The sequence below is a fragment of the Rhinopithecus bieti genome, unplaced genomic scaffold (genome assembly GCF_001698545.2).
Source record: "Rhinopithecus bieti isolate Rb0 unplaced genomic scaffold, ASM169854v2 scaffold_7049, whole genome shotgun sequence".
NCBI lineage: Eukaryota > Metazoa > Chordata > Mammalia > Primates > Cercopithecidae > Rhinopithecus > Rhinopithecus bieti.
The window spans coordinates 293,302-302,495 of NW_016805922.1; the positions used below are offsets into that span (position 1 = coordinate 293,302).

At 43.1% G+C, this 9,194-nt stretch overlaps 1 pseudogene; it reads right to left on the bottom strand.

Moving 5' to 3' along the window:
• Nucleotides 1-1,985: 1,985 nt before the first annotated feature.
• Nucleotides 1,986-9,194, bottom strand: part of LOC108530937 (phosphoglycerate mutase 1-like) — a 9,549-nt pseudogene continuing 2,340 nt past the window's right edge.

A 9,194-nucleotide genomic window follows, 5' to 3' on the forward strand; every position in this document is an offset into this window, starting at 1 on the left:
CTTAGACCATGGATTTTTTTCCCCCTTTTACCAGAATAGCTGGAAGAAACAAGAGTTACATGTGCAAATGAACACTGTTTATTACAAATGTGTCTGATTTCTTTATTAAAACAGAAAGACGGCCGGGCGCGGTGGCTCAAGCCTGTAATCCCAGCACTTTGGGAGGCCGAGACGGGCGGATCACGAGGTCAGGAGATCGAGACCATCCTGGCTAATACGGTGAAACCCTGTCTCTACTTAAAATACAAAAAACTAGCCGGGCGACGAGGCGGGCGCCTGTAGTCCCAGCTACTCCAGAGGCTGAGGCAGGAGAATGGCGTAAACCCGGGAGGCGGAGCTTGCAGTGAGCTGAGATCCGGCCACTGCACTCCAGCCTGGGTCGCAGAGCAAGACTCCGTCTCAAAAAAAAACAAAACAAAACAAAAAAAAAACAGAAAGACTATTGAGAAAGTCTATTCAGAAAGACTTTGTTAGCACCTCAAACTACCATCTACATTTGAAATTATGTGGAAGCCTATTTCTTCAAAGGTATTTACAACTCAGACTTTTCACTAAATCCATTGTACTGGGACCTTCCTAGCCATTATGTTGAAGAGTTTGGGGCATGGACAGGGACTTACCCATTTCATCTAGCATCTCAAAGCCTTGAAGATGATACTTTAACCTTCTTCTCCTTTGCATTCCCCTCCCTAAATTCTCTTTTTCTGTCCATACATATCCTTTCCCTCTCTCCTTGCCTTTCCTATCTCTTTTCCTTGTTGTGATGATTAAATAAGACCTTCCCTACTGAAATGTAAGCTCCAAGAAGGAGATTTTCATCTGTTTTGTTCTCTACAAAATATTCTTTGCTTAGAAAAGTGCCTGGCACACACAAGATGTGCAATGAATAAGTGTTGACTGAATTAAATTATGCAAATAAAGCACTTAGGACAGTGTCTGACGTACAGTAGATGACACTCAATAAATATAACCTATGGCAACTGAGTGCTGTAATAAATGAAATTATTCCACCTTTGTGTCTTTCTTTCCTTTCTTTCCATTTTTTTTTTTTTTTTTTTTTTTTTTGCACATCAACTCCTTTATTTATACAGATCAGGAAAAAGGATTAGTAAACTGTTTATGCTCAAATGAACACTGGACCCATGTGTCAGGGCCAAGCAACTAGAACATGATTCAGAAATCAGTCAGAGAAAGATACACTTGGACAGGACCAAGAGGCATTTCATTGTCACGAAACACGGCTGGGGAGGAATTCCAAAACACACAGCAGGAAGCACTTCTAACCCTCAGAGGTCAAGGAGCTTATCCCATATTGGTGTGAGGAATGGCTTATTTTCTGATGACCACATGTAGGACTATTTCAGCTGCCAAGAGAAATCCCAGAAGGGTTATTGTTTTGCATTATTTATATATACTATACCTTTTTAAAAAAATAAAAGTAAATGTAACACATAAACTAAATTCAGGATTGATCCCAACCTTCTAGAGCTAGCTTCTCTGGGGTCAGGGAAGAAACAGTTGTCACATCACCATGCAGGTTACATTCATCTTCCACTGGAATGACTGGAGCCCCCAGGCAGTGGCTTAACTACGTAAGAGCACAGGACTAGCTCCTGGGGGCAGACAGGCTGTCTTGCTTCATTGGTGATGGCTTAGCGTGGTTCCTACCCACAAGTCCTTAGTAAACAAAGCACTTGTAAAAACCCAGGTCACTATCTTTAGACTCTCTTGGAACAGAGGAGCTTTTCCACAGCTTGGGCTGAGACCCCATGCCCTAGAAGTGCTGTTCTGACTAGATTGTATGAAGGGAGTGGGTGCAGGAGACAAAATGGCTAAAATGAAAATGGAAGCCACTGGTCCCCATCTGCAATTACAGCTCAAGATGCCTACAGATGTGGTCAGTGTGACATGTGCAGGAGGGAGGGGCAGAGCGATGCGATGGGCAGGCAGGGTGCCCCTGGGGACAGTAGCCTGCCCGCTGGCCTTTACTTCTTGGCCTTGCCCTGGTCAGCCACAGCTTCCATGGCTTTATGCATGGTCTCTTCATTACCCAGGAACTGCAGGCGCTTGATGGGCTTCAAGTTCTTGTCCAATTCATAGATAATGGAAATACCAGTGGGCAGGTTCAGCTCCATGATAGCCTCTTCAGAGAGGCCCTCCAGATGCTTGACAATGCCCTGGGGGCTGTTGGCATGGGCTGCAATTGGTACCTGTTTCCCCTTCTTGATTTGGGGAACTATTTCTTCATTCCAAAAGCGCAGAGCCCTGGCAATAGTGTCCTTCAGACTTTCACAGGAGGGTAGCAGATCTTCAGTGAGGTCTGCAAACCTGTGATTCTTACTGATGTTGTAGAAAGGATGGTTGGGCTCCATCAGAGGTGGTGGGACATCATAGGAGTGCCTCCAGATCTTCATCTGGGCATCACCATACTTTGCAGCAGTTTCTGCTTCATTGAGATCGGTCAGACACCCATAGTGCTGCTCATTGAGGCACCAATTCTCACTACTGGCAGCCACGTCTGATCAATGACATCTAGCACTGTCCAGAGGGTCTGGATCACTCTCTTCTGCACTGAGATGAAGCAGATGTCAAACTCAGCCAGCTTCTCACAGCGCCTGCCTGTTGCACTTCACCTCCTCATGGCCCACTGGGCTCAGGTCAGTGTTGTACCAGCCGCTGAAGTGGTTTTCCAGATTCCATACGCTCTCGTGTGCTGGATCAGCACCAATTTGTAGGCAGCCTTGGTGGCGGGCTGGGGATGCGACACTGACGGGGGTTCGCAGTTTCTGGAGGCACATTTGTCTTTTTAAATGTTTTGATTACTTTTAGTCTTTCTCCCTTTTCTTTCCACTCTTTTTTTCACTCTTTGTGCCTTTCTTCTATCTCTTCCTTAGTAATTGCATATCCTCTGCTACCTTTACTGTGGTGTGCAAGGGACCCTCATAGATGTCATTTCACTTACCACAGACAATGTGCAGAGAAAAGGTTTTGGAGCTTTGTCTTGGATGAAATGTAACTATTTGTGATTCATAGCTGACTTAGTACTGCACATGAAATTCTACTATTGCGGTGAACCCAATTTTGGTGCTACCGAATAATGAGGAGCCTAGATGATTGAAAATGGCAAGCTCATTAGGTTGTAGCCTAACAAATGCGTGGTGGTACATGTCTGTGAGCGTGTGGGTGTTTTAGTGCCTGTTGGTGAGTAACCATGCTACTTTTGGCAGTAGAAATGTGAGCAAAATCAAGTAGTACTGATTTAGCCAATTTTCTCTTCTCTTCCTCCATAAGGGAATGGAAATGTACTACTCAGTAGGTCAGTTCTTTCTCAGGCTGGTAACATTACAGAATCCCTGCTGAAATGCAAGCTGGGCTGGTGGAAATCAGATTTCCACATCCTTTTATAAGCTTTGTTTGTCAAGGTAAATCCCATACATTGTAAAAGCATGACTTCCTAGGGCTAGATGGGAAAATAAGAAGCTTTGAACCTATCACCAGAATCAGTTGTACAGATGTCTTCATTTCCTTGGATAGTAACTCATATAGGAAGATCTGTCTCCTCTTTTCTGCCAGTCTTTCATGTTCTAATCAAGAGTATGAATCTGCAGGTCAGTGGCTGAGTAGCTTGGGCTGAGCACAGAATAGTGTTTTTGTAGTTCTCACCAGCCTTGTTTATGCTTAGATTAGGCTCATTGGTAGCTCAGACCTCGTAGCCCTACTGATATTTAGCAGAGTCCTGCATATATTCTTCTGTAATGTAAGACTAGTGTTTCAAAAACTGAGAGTTGGCCCTGTCTCTACAAATTTAAAAAAATTATTACTTAAAAAATTATACATAGATGTATGCCTACTCACCAGCCAGGCATGGTGGTGCATGCTTGTGGTCCCAGCAACTTTGGAGGCTGAATCTCTCACCTAAGTCTGAAAAATTGAGGCTACAGTGAGCCGTGATCATGCCACTGCACTCCTGCCTGGGCAGCAGAGCAATACCCTGTCTCGAAAACAAAGAAACAAGAAAAGCAACAGAGTTGAGAGGAGAGTGAGTCTTTGAGCCTCCTTGTCATCTTTCCTCAAAATGCTTTTAGTTGGCTGGGCACAGTGGCTCATGCCTATAATCCCAGCACTTTGGGAGGCCAAGGCAGGCAGATCACCTGAGGTAAGGAGTTCGAGACTAGCCTGGCCAACATGGTGAAACCCTGTCTCTACTAAAAATACAAAAAAATTAGCTGGGTGTGGTGGCAGGCGCCTGTAATCCCAGCTACTTGGGAGGCTGAGGCAGGAGAATCGCTTGAACCCAGGAGGCGGAGGTTGCAGTGAGCCAAGATTGCACCACTGTACTCCAGTCTAGGGTAGAAGAGTGAGAGTTCGTCTCAAAAAAAAAAAAAAAGAAAAGAAAAGAAAAAAATTGCTTTTAGTTGCTCTATTCTTATTCCTCCCTTCAAGCATCTGATCATCTTATAGTCAGTAACTTACCAGCTTTCCTTATGAGTTAGCCAATGTAGTAAATCTAGGATTTACTAGGCTCAGGGTGGGGAGATTTGGAGGCATCTAGACCATCAGTTCTTGAACATGCTCACTTAATTGGGTCAAAAGACCCCCAAGATATACCTCCCTGAAATTCACTTCTGGTGGGGGAATAATTTGGTGAAATAAAAAATGAAAGAGGAACAAAATAACAACCCAAAATGGCAACATCATAGCATGTTTAATGAACAAAATGATTAAAAATAGAAAAACAAGCCTGGCATGCTGGCAAGTGCCTATAGTCCAAGCTACTTGGGAGGCTGAGATGGAGGATCACTTGAGCCCAGTAGTTCAAGGGTACAGTGAGCTATGATTTCACCACTGCACTCCAGCCTGGGTGACAGAGCAAGACCCAATCTCTAAAAAATATAAAATTTAAAAAATTTAAAATAGAAAACATTACACTTTAACATACTTAAAAAAAAAAATCCTTGAATATCATGGGAATTCCAGCAACCTGTGTTTTCATATGTGCACCAAGAAATTTGCCTCATTGCCAAACTTTCTGTGAAGAGCAAAGTTTTCAATAATTGGCACTACTGCGCTTTTTTTGTGAATATAAAATTTTAATTACCATTAATAATGAACAAAGGAAGCTATTAAGGACTTAGTCATATGTAAAAACGAAAGTCCTTGGGCTGGCATTTGCTGTAAGAATTAAAGAACTTGGATTTTAAAATCTCTTCTTGGTTCATCCAGAAGACTAATGGGCCGTACTGTGCTTGGAGGCACTATGGCCTAGATGGCTATGACAGTCTTGTTTTGGGGCCTTCTCTGGTCTTCTGTTCTCGCTCTCTTTTTTTTTTTTTTTTTTTTTCCCTTTTTTTTTTTTTTTTTTTTTTTTTTTTTTGAGATGGAGTCTTGCTCTGTCACCCAGGCTGGAGTGCAGTGGCACAGTCTTGGCTTACTGCAACCTCCATTTCCTGTGTTCAGGATTCTCCTGCCTCAGCCTCCCAAGTAGCTGGGATTACAGGTGCCTGCCACCACACCCGGCTAATTTTTTTGTATTTTTAGTAGAGACGGGGTTTCACCATGTTGGCCAGGCTGGTTTTAAACTTCTGGCCTCAAGTGATCCACCTTCCTCAGCCTCCCAAAGTGCTAGGATTACAAGCATGAGCCACCGCACCTGGCCTCTTTTTTTTTTTTTTTTTTTTGAGATGGGGTCTTGCTCTGTCACCCAGGCTGGAGTGCAGTGGCACGTTTATGACTCACTGTAGCCTTGACTTCCTGGTGGGCTCAAGCAATCCCGTCACCTCAGCCTCCAGAGTAGCTGGGAGTACTGCCCCCGGCTATTTATTTTTATTTTTACTTTTGCAGGGTCAGGTGTCTCCCTATTTTGTCCAGGCTTGTCTCAAACTCCTGGCCTCAAGCAATCTTCCTGCCTGGGCCTCCTGAATTGCTGGGATTACATGCATGAGCCATCATGCCTGGCCTGCTTTTCTGTTCTTGAACCTGCAACTGTTCTCCAAGTCTTTGAGTCACAATCTGACTTGTACATTAAAAGATCATTCTACTGGTAGAAGTATTGGATAAGACCTTTCTGGGAGAGTATTTGGCAACAGGTTTAGAGTCAAATATGTATCCTCATTGGCTTGGCAATTTCAGTCCTAAATAAAAAATTATGAATATGCACAAAGATGTATATACAATTTTTTTTTTTTTTTTTTTTTTTTTGAGATGGAGTCTCGCTCTGTCACCAGGCTGGAGTGCAGTGGTGCGATCTCAGCTCACTGCAACCTCTGCCTCCCAGGTTCAAGCGATTCTCCTGCCTCAGCCTCCTGAGTAGCTGGGACTACAGGCACGTGCCACCACACCTGGCTAATTTTTGTATATTTAGTAGAGACAGGGTTTTTCACCATTTTGGCCAGGATAGTCTCGATCTCCTGACCTCATGATCCGCCTGTCTAGGCCTCCCAAAGTGCTGGGATTACAGGCATGAACCACCACACCTGGCCAATTTTTTTTTTTAATATTAGGAAATATAGAAAGGTAGTAGGGGATTGGTTAAACAAATGATGCTATTTCCATTGGATAAAATCCCTTGCTTGCTTGCTTGCTTGCTTTCTTTCTTTCTTTCTTTCTTTCTTTCTTTCCTTCCTTCCTTCCTTCCTTCCTTCCTTCCTTCCTTCTTTCTCTCTCTCTCTCTCACTCTCTTTCTTTCGTTCCCTCCCTCCCGTCCTTCCTTCCTTCCTTCTTTCTCTTTCTCTCTCTTTTCTTTTTCTTTCTTTCTTTCTTTCTTTCTTTCTTTCTTTCTTTCTTTCTTTCTTTCTTTCTTTCTTTCTTTCTTTCTTTCTTTCTTTCTTTCTTTCTCTTTCTTTCTTTCTTTTTCTTTCTTTTCTTTCTTCTTTGTTTTTGGGAGAGAGTCTCACTCTGTTACCTAGGCTGGAGTGCAGTGGTGTGATCTCGGCTCACTGCAACCTCCGCCTCCTGGGTTCAAGCGATTCTCCTGCCTCAGCCTCCTGAGTAACTGGGGAGTACAGGCGCCTGCCATCACGCCTGACTAGTTTTTGTATTGTTTTTATTTTGTTTATTTTATTTTATTTTTTTTTGAGAAGGAGTCTCACTCTGTTGCCCAGGCTAGAGTCCGGTGGCACAATCTCAGCTCATTGCAACCTCTGCCTCCCGGGTTCAAGCGATTCCCCTGCCTCAGCCTCCTGAGTATCTGGAATTACAGGCACCCGCCACAACGCCTGGCTAATTTTTGTATTTTTAGTAGAGATGGGTTTTCACCATGTTGACCAGGCTGTTCTTGAACTCCTGACCTCAGGTGATCTGCCCGCCTCGGCCTCCCAAAGTTCTGGGATTACGAGGCGTGAGTCACCGTGCCCAACCGATTTTCATATTTTTAGTAGAGATTGGCTTTCACCATGTTGGCCAGGCTGGTCTCCAACTCCTGACCTCAGGTGATCTGCCCGTCTTGGCCTCCCAAAGTGCTGGGATTACAGGTGTAAGCCACTGTGCTAGGCTGTTTTCATTATAAAGATGATAATGAGACTTACTGATACAGAAAATTGTTCCCGAGACTAATTTTAATTGTAATTTTAAAAGTAGGGCAAGCTGTATGTGGTGGCTCATGCCTGTAATCCCAGAACTTTAGGCAGATTAGAAGTTTGAGGCCAGCCTGGGCAATGAGACAAAATTTTTTGTCCCTACAAAAAATACAAAAAGTAGCTGGGCATGGTACTGTGCACCTGTAGTCTTAGCTCCTCAGGAGGCTGAGGTCAGAGGATGGCTTGAGACTGGGAGGTCAAGGCTGCAGTGAGCCATTATTATGTCTCTGCACTCTAGCCTGGGTGGCAGAGAAAGACCCTGTCTCAAAAAATAAAAAAAAAAAAGTAGAGCATTTAAGAGTATGCATAGTATAACCTTTTGTATATAAAGATGTATGCCTATTCATAGAAAATGGCTAGAAGTATATATAATACAATGCTACTAGTAATTGTCTTTTTGTACTATTAAGGATTTTTCTGAAATGTCTACAATAAACATGTATGACTTCTGTAAAAAAGAAAAAAGTATTTACAAATACTTGAAACAGGAAAGATTACTTTGGCAGCCTTTATAAGAATGAATGAGAGAGACTGGATGAGAGATTGTTGTAGTGGTTCAGGAAAATGGCAATGTAAGTAAGAACCAAGGTCATGGTGTGGATGGAGAAGGAAAAGCTGACTTAAGACATATTCAACAGTCCTATGAGAACTGTAAACACATACCACACCTTCAAGTCAGTAATAAAATTGGTCTTTCAAAAGAGCCAGCATGATTTTTCCATATCCTTAAAGTATCTTCAGATATGTATTTGAAGAAACTCAGGGTTTTGGCTTTCTAGCTTGTTTAGCTACATTAATGGACATACAGTTGAGCAAAAAGGAGAATATGAGAGAAGGATCAGACTGTGGAAGAAGATAAAAAATTCAATTTTGCATGTGTGCAGTTTGAAGGGCTTGTGGGAGATGTACTAAGAGCTGAGTAGAGGATGCCGGGGCACAAGGAGTCCACTGAGAAGACCGAAGAGGTGTAGTGTGCCTGAACAGCCCAGAATGGGCTAATCTGGGTTGAAAGCCTGGCAAGAATGACCAGTTGGACAAGTTCGAGGTTGCTTTCATTTCAGCTTGCTATGAAACCTGCAAGTAATCGGCACAACAGGCACAGGAAATGAGAATAATAAAAGCGAATGAGTACAGTCTGGAGGTTCTTCTGCCTCCTCATGGAGTCGTAACCAAAGTTCAAGGGTCAGTGCAGCCTTTCTCAAGTCTGATCTTCAATTCACTGTTTGTCAGGTGGGGAGAGCCCTCAAGAGTGTAAGTTAAGGCACTGAAGGCCACTTTATTCCTTGCTGTGCCATAGGCACATGTTCCTGTGTTTTCTTTTCTTACTGCCTCTTCACCAGCATCAGGGCCTCCTATGGTATACCAAGATGGTCAGAGAGACCAGAGGAAGAAGTCAAAAGAAGAGAGAATATCAGGGAAGAAATTGTCAACAATAGCAGCTGCCAGAGAAGTCAAGAAATACAAGTACTGAAAAGCTTCTGTGACATTTGGCAAGGTACAGGCTATTTGCAGCCATATGTGTAGAGTACCACCAAGCTCAGATTCCCATGAAAGTCATTTTCATTCTCATGAAATAAAATCAAAGTGATTTTTTGCTTTTTTTTTTTTTTTTTTTTTTTT